The sequence below is a fragment of the Panthera tigris genome, chromosome X (assembly GCF_018350195.1).
Source record: "Panthera tigris isolate Pti1 chromosome X, P.tigris_Pti1_mat1.1, whole genome shotgun sequence".
NCBI lineage: Eukaryota > Metazoa > Chordata > Mammalia > Carnivora > Felidae > Panthera > Panthera tigris.
Genome location: NC_056677.1, coordinates 30,726,566 through 30,739,682, shown reverse-complemented (window position 1 = coordinate 30,739,682; position 13,117 = coordinate 30,726,566). Strand labels below are relative to the sequence as shown.

Below are 13,117 nucleotides of genomic sequence, written 5' to 3'. Positions count from 1 at the left end.
ATTTATTTACTATGGATTTATAAAATCTATCCATCGATCCATATATCCATCCACAAGTATTTACTGAGCACCCCATCACACATGAAATACTTTTCTGTGCTGGTGACACCATGTTGTGGGGAGCTCTTGTCCTCATGCACACCATCACACCATCTCTCTCCTACCATCAGATTGCTATCTCTACTTTTTTTCTTAATTTTAAAAAATGTTTATCTTTTATTTTGAGAGAGAGAGTGTGTGTGGAGGGGCAGAGAGAAAGAGGGAGAGAGAGAATCCCAAGCAGGCTCCACACTCAGCGCATAGCTCAATGGTGGGCAGCTGATCTCATGAACCAAGAGATCATGACCTGAGCTGAAATCAAGAGTCAGATGCTTAGCCCACTGAGCCACCCAGGTGCCCCTCCACTCTTTACAATAGAGCTCCAGGCAATTTCTTGGCAATACATCAAATCCCCTACTGAGACTAGAAATGTCTGAGTTCTACTGTACTGGACTAGGACTAGGGTGACTAATAATCCCAGTTTCCTCATGGTTAAAATGCTTCATAGGACACAGAACTTTCAGTGGGTTTTTTGTAAACAATAGTGTTGACAACACACATGGTAGGGTTCAGGAACTATTAAATATTTCTTAATAAACAAACAAAAAAATCAGAATAATTTTCTTCCCATTGGTACTGGATGAAATGAAATTATTTTTTTTTTAAGGAGGAGAATGAGGGGCACTTGGGTGGCTCAGTCAGTTAAGGGTTTGACTCTTGATTTCAGCTCAGGTCATGATCCCACAGTTCATGGGTTCAAGCCCCACATAGGGCTCTGCACTGACAGCATAGAGCCTGCTTGGGATTCTCTTTCTCCCTCTCTAGCTGCCCTTTCCTGGCTTGCATGTGTGTGCTCTCTCTGTCTCTCTCTCTCAGAATAAATAAAATAAAGTGGAGAATGAATTATGAAATCAATATCTGCTATTGTATATACCCAACTATATCCCGTATGTTCTTTGGAATTACAGAAAAAGTTTGATACCTCACACAAACTGCATTCTTTTTATTTACTAGTTAGATATTAGTAATACACATTTTGCAAGAAAAAAGGAGACAGTATTATTAAGTCACACAATTAAATTTTAATAATGCTCTTTTTAATAGTTATTTCCTTTAATCTGAGTAAATTCTAATTTTATAATTGCAGATAGGGCCAAATTAATCACATAGGGCCTAAATTTATAAATAAAATTGGCATATATCCACATGGAAAGTATAGACTATTATTCAATTGCCAACTTTCACAATTACTCTTTATGGAATTGTTATTTCTTCAAATTAAAATTAGACAGATGTAAACCAGTCTCACTTATCTTGGAAATATTATTACAACCTGGATCCAGAATTTCCCTTAGTAAAATAATTAAAGGAATTTTGGAAATTCAATTTTTAACAAATTAAACCCTCTAAGCCTTCCTTTCTTCAACTAATAGCAAAAACTAATAGGCAAATAAGGGAAGCAGATACTAGAGTGGATTAGACTCAGAGTTCAAATATGTAACACTTAACTGCTAATTTTCAGGGTCAAGTAAATTTCTTAAGTATTTCATGATTAAAATGGAACAAAATTTTAATGAGCAGGCAAATGATATTTATAGTACTTCAGTAACGGCCAGTCATTCAGATGTGAAAAGACTGTTTTGTGTCATTTTGCTATACTTAAGTGACGTTTAATAGCTGATTAAGTTTCATTGTAGAAACTTAACTGGGATTAAGTGTTCAAAGCTTGATTTCTATTGGAAACCTAGCCTAATGAAGGAAAATGACTCTATGTATACAGGAAGGTAGAATGAAAGGTTCGTATATAGGAATTATCATAATATATTCTTACTACTTCACTGCCTTGTATATCCGTCAGTTTGTAACCTAAAGAAATTATAAATCTGATAATAGGAACTGGTTAAAAGTTACCACCTACAATATTTGAAAGTTGCTAACATTGTAGATCCTAAAAGTTTTCATCACAAGGAAAAAAACATGTATTTTTTGGAACTACATGAGGTGACAGATGTTAACAAAACTTACTGCGGTAATCATTTCCCAATATGTGTAAATGAAGCTATTAGGCTAAACATCTTAAATTTATACAGAGCTTTATGTCAATTATATATCAATAAAACTGAAAAAAAATTAAAAGTTACTACCTAAAAAGTGTCCACTTTTTCCTAGATGAGCAAGATCTCTATGGAAGCTGCCAAACTATTTTGGGAAATTTGAAAGACATACTAGGAAAATAACCTCTCTCAAAAGTTCTTGAAAATATAATTTTTGATATGATCCTAATTGTATTGCTTCATTACTTTTCATAATGGAAAATAATATTTAATGTTGAAAATAACTATATGGAAATATTGCAGGCTTATCTTCATCCATCATTCCCTTTGAAAGATTTTTTTCTCTGCTTAGTGCTACCAAATTCAACAAGCTAATTTTTTGGCTAAAGACACTTTAATTTGTGAATGTTCTTTTTGTTCTCTTGAAGCATGTATTTCTATACAGAAGTAGGTTTGATCAGTTCCCTCTCAATTTTAATATTTTCTCTGTCTTCATGCTGACCCCTCCCTTGTCTTGTCTTTTTAAAGATGTCTGATAATAATTTGATTCCTTTCCCTGCCTTTATTCCAAGAGTGTAACAAACTTGCCTGCCCTCTCTCAAAGTGCCCCTGCTTGCCCTTGCCTTCTCCCCTATTTCTTTATGAAAGGACAACTCTGGCCACAACTCTGAATATGATTTGACTCTTTGGTATATGCAGAGGCAAACCAGTTATTTTCCTCCAGGAGTGTAATTTAAATACAATTTACTCAGCACATTAAATAGTGTCCAAAGAGTCATGTTGTTCATGCCATTTTGTATTTCCTGTCCTCTGTTAAATCCCTTATGGTGGAAATTAAAACACTTCACTCTGTGGCTTGGACTGTGATGGGGTTTCAGGAGTGATCATTAATTACACCCTCATCTGAGTTTCTAACCAATTGAGAAGTACTTGTAGAAAAAAGGCAGATGGAGATTAAAATGTCAGCTGCTTCTTTGTAAAGATAAACTGGAAAGTGGTTTGTAATTTTGGACACAGTGGGCTTATTACTACCTTCCTGAAATTGAATGTATGCACATCACATTGGCTAGTAGTTGACTTTGTGCAGAGAAAAAGGAACCTGCACATGAAGGGGGAGAAGAAAGGATGGGTTCCTAGATTGAACTTACTGGGAAAGAAAGAGAAAGGTCTGCTGCTCTGCTTATGTTCTGTTCACTCAAATTCACTGATCTACTATGTTGCTTTTCCTCTGAAGGCAAGTCATGATGGAGGAGGCAGACTGAAGGTGGAAGTTTTTCGCTTCCACACTTTCCCTTGTGAGTGAATAGGCCCCTTACATAAACATAGTAAGTAGGATATAAGAATCTCCACCACTTTCTTCCTATCATTCTCCATTTATTTTCATCTTCTTTCCACCTGTCCCATAAAACTATCAAGCCTCATTACATGCAAACTCCAGAAGCCCTATGCTCTCTCTCCATCCCTACTCTTCACATGCACCATTTGCCTGCATTAACTGGGATTGATCATTTTAATACGTTTATCATTGAATCAGAGTCAAGTGAGTCTTTTTTCTCCTGGATACCATGGTTAGTCTCAGATGCTGAAATGAACAAAACACAGACTCAGTTGTCAGGAGGTTCAATGAACATCTATCCAACATGTTTTATGTATGAATCGTTCTATTTAAATCAGGTGGTATTGTCCTACCAGGATATTATTCTCCTTAAATATTTAGACTTTGTTTCACCATGTCACTTCTGTAAGACTACAAATCATTCTCTGAAGGCAGAAGTTCCCCTATACTTGTATCTCTTTTTCCTAAGTAACTCTTGGTCCAGGTGTTCTTTGTGACTTTCTGGGGATTAGTTCAGTGACGTTTCTCTGTGGGATGTTCTCCTGAGGGGATTCATGGCTCTTCTATTTCCCAGGTATTTTGCAGCTCAAGGGCATTGTTTTTTGACTAACTTGTCTTTTCTGTCTTTGACTTGCTGATTTATGAGTCTGGCTGGTCTCATTTCACCCAAGGCCAGTCAGCTTGGTGTATTTTGTTTGTACATTGTATGTAAACTCTCTTGTGAGATTTGGTTTGTAATTACAAAGACCTCCTGAAAAACCTGTAATTGGTTCCCCCATGACCTCACGTTACCCTTTGACCCTTTGTTTTGTTTCTCCTCATTTTGTCTTCTCTGGTCGGTTCACTTCATTAAGGCTTCTGTCCTCCCCACTTTAGTTGGACTGTCCTTGACTAGACCTCCAACTTTGTCTTTTACACCTTCCATCTAATGGTCAGATTTGTGCTCAAAACTTAATCAACCCATCAGCAGAATTTACCATTTGACCAGTTGAAGTTCTTTCTGCTCTTGGTTTTCATGACTATCTTTATTAATTTATTATCTCAGCGGCTGTCCATTTTCCATCTCTTTTACCACCTTCTCTTCCTCTGATCTCTGACCCTGAGGGCCAGTGCACTCTATCGTGCGGGCTATAGGTTATGCCCTGTACACTTCCAGCTCTAGTTGGATATTCTGTGACAGTGAAGTACTGGTGTGCCCATCTTTCATCCTCAAGTCAGTTTTTTCAGAGTTACACAAAAGAACATTATATGAAAACAAAGTATAAAAATATGATATCTAAATCATGGATAGAGTCTGAAATTAGATGTGATTGCTAAGAGCTCAGATAAAATATTTGTTTCAGGAAGTTCCTTTATCTTTCATTTCTGGTATCTTTTTTCAAAAGAAAACATGTAAGAAGAGCATCAGATGTGGGGCCAATCTTCATTTTGTTGCTTACTGTTCTTACAATCATAGCAGATGAAAATGCCATTATTTTAAATTAATAAAAATGTCTGGTCTTTTAAATGACCTTATGAAAGTGAAATAAAAACATGTAAATGAAATGCCCCTTCAAAAAGATGCAATTTCATAAAAATAATAGTAGGCAGATGGCATTTCTTAATTATATGTTCAAAGAAAGTAGCTTCTGGTAGTTTATCCATCATCTTCTATTTTCCTTGAATACCTTGTAATCTATCCTATTTCAAATTTGTCGTCAGTAAAAGCCTTCATTTCTTATATGCTTGTTGTGTTCTTTGTTAAACAAATGTAGATGCTTATTATTAAAGCACAGGAAACTACAGAGATTTAGGGAAGTGACATGGATAACAATTTCCATTACACTTTGATACTCATTTCTCCATCACTGAGATATTTTTGTTGAGTTTGCCATAAAATGTATTTAATGTAAGATTAAAGTGTTATTGATTTTGTAAATAAATATGTTACAATTCAATAGTTTTAAATTATTTATCAAAGTCAATCAAGTATTCTGTCTAAAAATTTTTCTGATTCTACCATATTGATTAAAACTCAATCATTGCCCTGAGAAAACTCACCCAAGGAACAGGCACCTTGGGCAACGTGGCTCCTGCTACATGATCTTTTCACACTGTGATACAGGCATTAGATTGAATAGTAATTATGCAGGGACACTATGGGGATAGGAGACATACCTCTTTTGTTCAATATAATGGCTGCTGACACCTGCAAATGATTATTACCATTATTGTATTATGCCACTATATATATAATGTGTGTGTGTGTATATATATAATATATATTATATATATATAATATATATATCCATATATCATACTGTGCAATTCTCTGAAACTTGTTTGATTAAATACTTTGTATATATGTAAAGGGTATGAATACAGAAATGATAATCTTGTGATTATATTGCCAGTCATGACTGCTCATGTATCTCCCACTTTATACATAGCAAAGCATTTCTTGATCTTAATCTTTATCTTCCTCTCACCCTTGTGCAAGCTACTACCTGGCCTGAACTACTGCGGAAATATCATTAACTTCTCTCCTAATCCCCTTTTGCTCACTTTACCATCAAAAGAGCACATTACCTCCATAAGCACATAAAATATTCCATGGCCTACTATTATTCTTAGAAGTCTCAAATCCTCACCATACCCAGCATGGCCTTAAGGTCTAATGTGCCTGCTTCATCTCTTCACAAATTCTTCCCATTCCCTCTGTCCCACCCACATTAATTCTTAAATGGGCCAAGCTGGTTTCCATCATGGAAAATTCCCACATGCTGCTCTGATAGCTAGGAGGTGATTTGTCCCTCTATGCTCAGCTAACTCTTACTCACTCACCTTCAGGTCTGGAATATTGGTCTCCTCTTGGGGAATCCTTAGCAGTCAGGGTCCCAGCACCCTATGCTCTCATAGCCTCCTTTACTTATTCATGGTAGCAGTTATCACAGCAATAATTCTAAAACTAGTTGTGTCATTGACAGTTTATTGTCAGTTCTATTCTATTGATCATAATCTCCATGAGAATGAAAAAAATCATAGTTTTCATTTCAACAAGTCCTCAATTAGTATTTGCAATTTAGAATGAATAAAGGAATGAAATGTAAATACAAATAATAAAGGATAATGTATAATAATAATAATAATAATAATAAAGGAAATGTAAATATAAATAATAAAGGATAAATGAATAAAGGAATGACAATGTAAATATAAATCATAAGAAAATTGTTCTTCTTTTAATGTTTATTTTTGAGGCACAGAGAGAGATTGCGAGCAGGGGAGGTGTAAAGAGAGAGGGAGAGATAGAATCCCAAGCAGGCCCCGCACTGGAGTGCAGAGCCCAACGTGGGGCTCCATCCCACGAACCGTGAGATGATGACCTGAGCTGAAATCAAGAGTCAGCCATTCAACTGACTCAGCCACCCAGGCATCCCAAAAAATGTACTTTTTAAAAATTTATTTATTTTTTATTTTTTTAAATGCTTATTCAGTTTTGAGAGGGAGAGAGAGGGTGAGTGGGGGAAAGAAAGAGAGAGAGGGAGACACAGAATCGAAAGCAGGCTCCAGGCTCTGAGCTGTCAGCACAGAGCCTGATGCGGGGCTTGAACCCATGAACTACAAGATCATGGCCTGAGCCGAAGTTGGACGCTCAACCAACTGAGCCACCCAGGCGCCCCAGAATGTTCTTTTAAAAGTATGTTTAGATACTGGCTGTAGAGACAAAATTATCTACCCCATATTCGTGAATTTAGCCATGGCTAGAAAGTTTCATTGGGGTGGAATCTAAAGGTCTTAGTGGTTCATAAATATCTTCACAGCATGGAGGACAGCTGATAATGGGAGGAGTTCTGAGAAGACCAGCCTGTGCTAACTATTATATATTGTAATATAGAAAAAACAACAATAGGAGTGCCTGGGCAGCTCAGTCATTTAAGTGCCTGACTCTTGATTTCATTTTAGGTCATGATCTCACAGTTCATGAGTTTGAGCCTTACATTGGGCTTTGTGCTGACAGCTCGGAGCCTGCTTGGGATTCTCTGTCTCCCTCTCTCTGCTCCTACCTCACTCTCTCAAAAATAAATAAACATTTAAATTAAAAAAAAAATAAAGAAAAAACAACAGAAGTTAGTTACATACCTGTTCAAACACAATTATAGTTAAATACATACTTATTCTGAATACTGATTTTATGAAGTGTCTTTCTAAACATTTGTTTTAAAAGGGCAGAAAATTTCTCTAATATTAAAAGGTTTATTACCTTAGTACTAAGGACTGTTGAGTTGCAACTTTGATTTTTTAAAATACTTATTTTAGAAACCTGAATTTATTCTCTTAAAGTTGGCAGCTATGTTTATCATGAGACTGATTTTATCCAACAACCAGATTATTCACTGACTTAGCTGTTAACAACTCAATCCACATAAAATGACTGTACAGATTCTGTCCAAATTGGGAACATAGCAAAAGGCTTATTAATTTATAACATGATTTTTCATATAAAATATTGAGACTCTAACAGATCAGTTTTAAGACATAATGTAGAAGCATGATTTTTTTAATCATGATTTTTGTCATTGGTGGGTCTGTCCCTCTCCCATAGGGGCTTATATCAAACATATTTGAGTTACAGACAGGGGGATATATGTAGCATGAAAAATATGCTCACATGATTATTACTTTCCTCACCTTCTGTCCTCAGCTGATAATTACATCTCTATTTTTACCAATGGATATTCTTATAATCAGAATTATTACAGCTATACAGACAGATCTGCAAAGGAGTTCCAATGCTTCAGAAACTAAAATTAGTTTCTCATTTTTTAGTTTCATTTTGACACCACCATTCCCATAAAGGCTTCAATAATTAAGTGGAAATACTTGCGGATATCAACCACATACAGTATTTGCATCTGTGGAGGTAAATTAGTATATGCAATGAAAATGAGAGGGAGGAAAAAAATGAGGGAATGGTTGATTGTGTGTGTGTGTCTGTGTGTGTGTGTGAGTGTGTAGGTTTTCCTCAATTTCAAAATATTTTTATATGAAGAAGGAGCAGGAAAGTTATCTCCTAAAAACAGGCATTTCGGGGCACCTGGGTGGCCCAGTAGGTCAAGCATTCAACTCTCAGTTTCAGCTCAGGTCATGATCTCATGTTTCATGAGTTCAAGCCCTGTGTTGGGCTCTGTGCTGACAGTGCAGAGCCTGCTTGGGATTCTCTCTCTCCCTCTGTCTCTGCCCCTCCCCCACTCATGCTATCTCTGCCTCTTCAATATAAATAAACTTAATTTTTTTAAAAAAATAGTCGTCTTTTCTACAGTCATGTTTTAGAGAATCAGGAAGATAAAAGATCTTATAATTTTTTCAAGTACAAAATGTATACACATTCTTTGATAAGTAGATATAAACTTTGTGTTATTACAGCACAGTACTTTCCATAAGGCAGCCATACTTGTCTGATGTTTTATGTGTTAGCTGTTTTTAAAAAACATTTGAAATGATTTGGGACTCCACGTGCAGTGACCACATGTGTGAGTCATGTAGTTCACAATCTACAGTGAAGGTACACAACCTTCCTGCCTCAAGGAGTTGTCACTTTGTTTAGGTGGTATTTATGCTAAAGAACCTTCTAGAAATATAGAATTTCACAGAAGGAAATGCTAAGAACATAGTACCCTTTAGAGTTTGTGTATCTGCTGAAAGTCTAACTGTATTTTGCTGGTTTCAAAGCTCTATATTAGATTTTCAGTGCAGGGATACAAAAAAATCTAGGTAAGGGACAGCAAATAAATGCCTACAATTGCTTTTGTTCTGCCACTTAGACTTTCCCCCCTTAAGTTTCTGTAATTACAAAGACATTTCAAATGAGTCGATATTTCTAAGTTCATATATCACGTAGGAATCAAAACAGAACAGACCCGTACAAATATAGCCGTATTTAGTACCAATACTAAAATTGGAATGATGCAGAGAATATTGGCATGGCCCCTGCACAAGGATGACACACAAAACAAACCATAAATGCCAACTAGAGTCACAAAAGGTGTCCCTAAAATCTGAGAGCAAAACAGAAGATAGGAATTATAAAAAAGTAGCATAGTTTCTCACACAAATAAAAGAAGTAACCTATGTCAGAGTTTCTCAACTTCGGCACCATTTGGGACAATTCATTCTTTGTCGGGTGACTATCTTGTGCATCGTGGGATATTTAGCAGCATCCCTGGCCTCTAACCACCAGATATCAATAGCACACATTCTCCCTGCTTTGTGACAATCCAAAATGTCTCCACTCCTTGCCAAATATCCCCTAGGGGAAGAAGGCCAAATCATTCCCTCCCACTCTTGGAAAATCATCGATCTAGCTAAAAGCTTGTCCATCTGTGGACACGTAGGTGTGTTGGGGAGATTCTGAGACGTAGGATTCCTGGATCAAATGGATGTAGGACAATGCCTGGTGTTTCTTTGTGTCACAGAAAGATGAATGGTCAAAGTTTAATTTTTTTGTCAAACCAACAGGTGAGGGAAAATGTCTCTGTGTTGCTTTGTTTTGTATTTTCAAGCTCATTTTGACAGGACAATTTTTACTTATTCTGTGGTCAAGAAGATCACCCTAACAGGATTTGTTATTCTTTAAAGTCACGCTTCTCAAACTTGGTCATTGTTCAGACAATTTAAGTTAAGGAGAAAAGGTGTTTTGGTCTCCCTCTGTGGGCTTTAATCATTTTTATTAGCCAATTACTTAAATTCAAACAAATATATAAAAGAGCATATCTTTAGCATACAGCTTCCATAAAGCTGTAAAAATGAATAAGTGTACAAATTAAATAATAACAGAACAATCAAACCCAAATGTTCAAATTACAAATGCTAATTTAATGTGGCCAATGATATACCATGAACATTTAATCAGAGCAGACAATATGAATACGGAACTGCTGGTTAAGGAGGATACTTAGGTGTTTTCCTTTGCCTTTCCTACAGACTGCCACAATCTGCCCTCCATTGCTAAGCCACTCCATCACCTTAGATCTCATGAAAAGATCTAGGGAAGCATGTGAGTCTTCTTTTTTAGTACAAAATTATCATTTATGTATAAGTCCTTTCCTTCTAGAACCCTCTTTCTCTGATTGTAGAAGCATTTCTGGAAGCTTTGGTTCCCAGGCCCAGGGATTTGTGACCCCTCTGGGCCTGGTCTTTAGAGGGAACTCATTTTCACCTATGCAATCATAGTTTATCTTTCTTGAGAAGTGACATTATTGGCTGCCAAGAATTTTCTGTGAAAGAATCAAAATTATCAATTGTATGGGGGTTTTTTTGAGAGAAAGAGAACATACAAGAAGGGAATAGAGGCAGAGGGAGGGAGGGAAGGAAGGGGGAGGCAGAGAGAGAGAGAGAGAGAGAGAGAGAGAGAGAGACAGAGAGAGAGAGAGAATCTTAAGCAGGCTCCACACTCAGCACAGAGCCCGAATCAGGGCTCAATTCCACAACCCTGGGATCATGACCTGAGCCAAAATCAAGAATCAGATGCTCAACTGACTGAGTCACCGAGGCTCTCCAAGTCATGACCATGTTAATAGATACTTTATAGTAACAGTCAAAATATAGTCATAATTGAAAAACACAATTGAGGGGTATTTTCTGTCATTCTTTGTTTCAAATGTATTTGATTTGCCTCACTAGAAGAGACACTTATAAATAACACCAGTAAATATAAAAGCAATTTTTCAAAATTATGAAAAAATAAAAATAATTATAACAAAACCTTAGCATAGATATTAAATGTAACTCTTCCTGGATAACATGGTAGAAAGGGAAATACTATGCATTACATATTTTCATGGTTTGGTAAAGGAAAATGCACCATTCCTTCATATTACCATACCTGTTTGAGAAATTTTAGGTAATTTTTCATTTTAAATATTTTGAGATATAGTGTACTACATAATAATGGTCAGTGACCTACAATTATGCTTTTTTAAAAAATAAAAGATGGCCATTTTATATTGCTTGAAATAAAAATCAAAGTCCTAATATTATAACTTAAGTCAATGAAGACATTTTGGTTGGGTGCAGAGCTCATACAGCATTAATCAGTTTGATAATCATTTTAGAACAGGAATCAGTAAACTTTTTCTACAAAGAGTTATATAAAAATATTTTAGACTTTGTGGGTCATACATTCTTTGGCACAACTACTCAACTCTGTCATGGTAGCATGAAAGCAGGTTTAAACAAATTTTAAGTGAATGGGCACAGCTGTGTTACAATACAATTTTATTTTCTAAAACATTTGACCCTTACATATCTTATCTTGGAGTATATTCTCAAGTACTAATTATCTTAATAATCCCTATAACTTTTTATCTGCTCATCATGATTGCTAGTACATTCCAAACTGAAACACTAACAGAAAAATGCAAAAATGGATAGGAATGGTAAACAAACTCAGATATATTTATACAATTGAGTACCACTGTCCAATTAAAAGCAACAACCTAGTGATATGTGGATCAACATGAAGAATCTCAAACACTTCCTGCTGTGTGAAAAAAAAAAACAGACACAGAAGAATACATACTGTATGATTCCATTTATGTAAAGTTGTAGAACAGGCAATGCTAACCCACAGCAATAGAAATCAAAAGAGAGGTTGCCTTGTGGATGCCATCATTGACTGGGAAGGAGTATAAAGAGACTTATTTCAGTGGATGTAAAATCTACCTCATTTTTTAAAAGGGTAAAAAAGAAAAAAAAAAGATTGCTTAAGATGTCATTTATTTGCCAAAAGCATCCTAATCATAACAGGAATGTCAGTAACCTGGGTCTGAGGTCAAACTCATAATTTGATTCATAATCTGATATGCAGATGGGATTTATTTACATATTTCAGAAGTTAGATTTCACATTTACTTGGAGTTTGACTTATTTTGCTTTATGGCACTAGAACAGATACAAGAAAGGGAAAAAAAGCAAACATACCTAGAGAATTCATGATGTGCCAAACATTGTGTTACCTGTGTTACACGATATTTAATATCATAAATCTGTGAAACAAACATGAGTAAACTGACACTTTACAAAATCAGGTAACTTGTCCAAGGGCACAGACAGTACATCACAAAACTATACAATCCATATGTGTCTAATCTCAAATTTTAGCTCTTCCCAACCTTAGTATGACTGACTAGCAGTTTACCTACAGAAGACTCAGAAAAACTACAGTGATGATCACACATGTCATTATAAAGGGGATTCCCCTTTAAATGTGGCTTAAAAGATATGATCAAAGACGTTGGTAAACCTTAAATACCTGGTGAGGCTGAGCCAGCAGCACTTAAAACACTTAGGTTTTGTTTTTGTTTTAAGATTTTATTATTAAGCAATCACTATACCCAACATGGGGCTTGAACTCACAACCCCAATATCAAGGGACTGAGCCAGCTAGGGGCCCCTTGAGGCACTCCCTTGAAACAAAACCCAATCTGTTGCACTGGTGAGACTTCTTTTGGGGTAATTTTCCATGGCAGATCAGCAGGGAATGTTTCTGTTGTTTGCATCTGAATCCACACAGGTTTTTGCAGCTTTCCCTCATACCCACAGGCTTTGGCATCACTGATTACTGTCCATGTTTTGGGATTTGTGTTTCAGTAGTATGTGTGTGAAAGACCACAAAGGCATGTGAACTTACAGGGAAAGAATGTTGTCC

General features: G+C 36.1%; 1 pseudogene; it reads left to right on the top strand.

Annotated features, from left to right (window-relative positions):
* Nucleotides 1-9,345: 9,345 nt before the first annotated feature.
* On the top strand, nucleotides 9,346-9,445 carry LOC122235582 (annotated as a pseudogene).
* The last annotated feature ends 3,672 nt before the right edge of the window (nucleotides 9,446-13,117 follow it).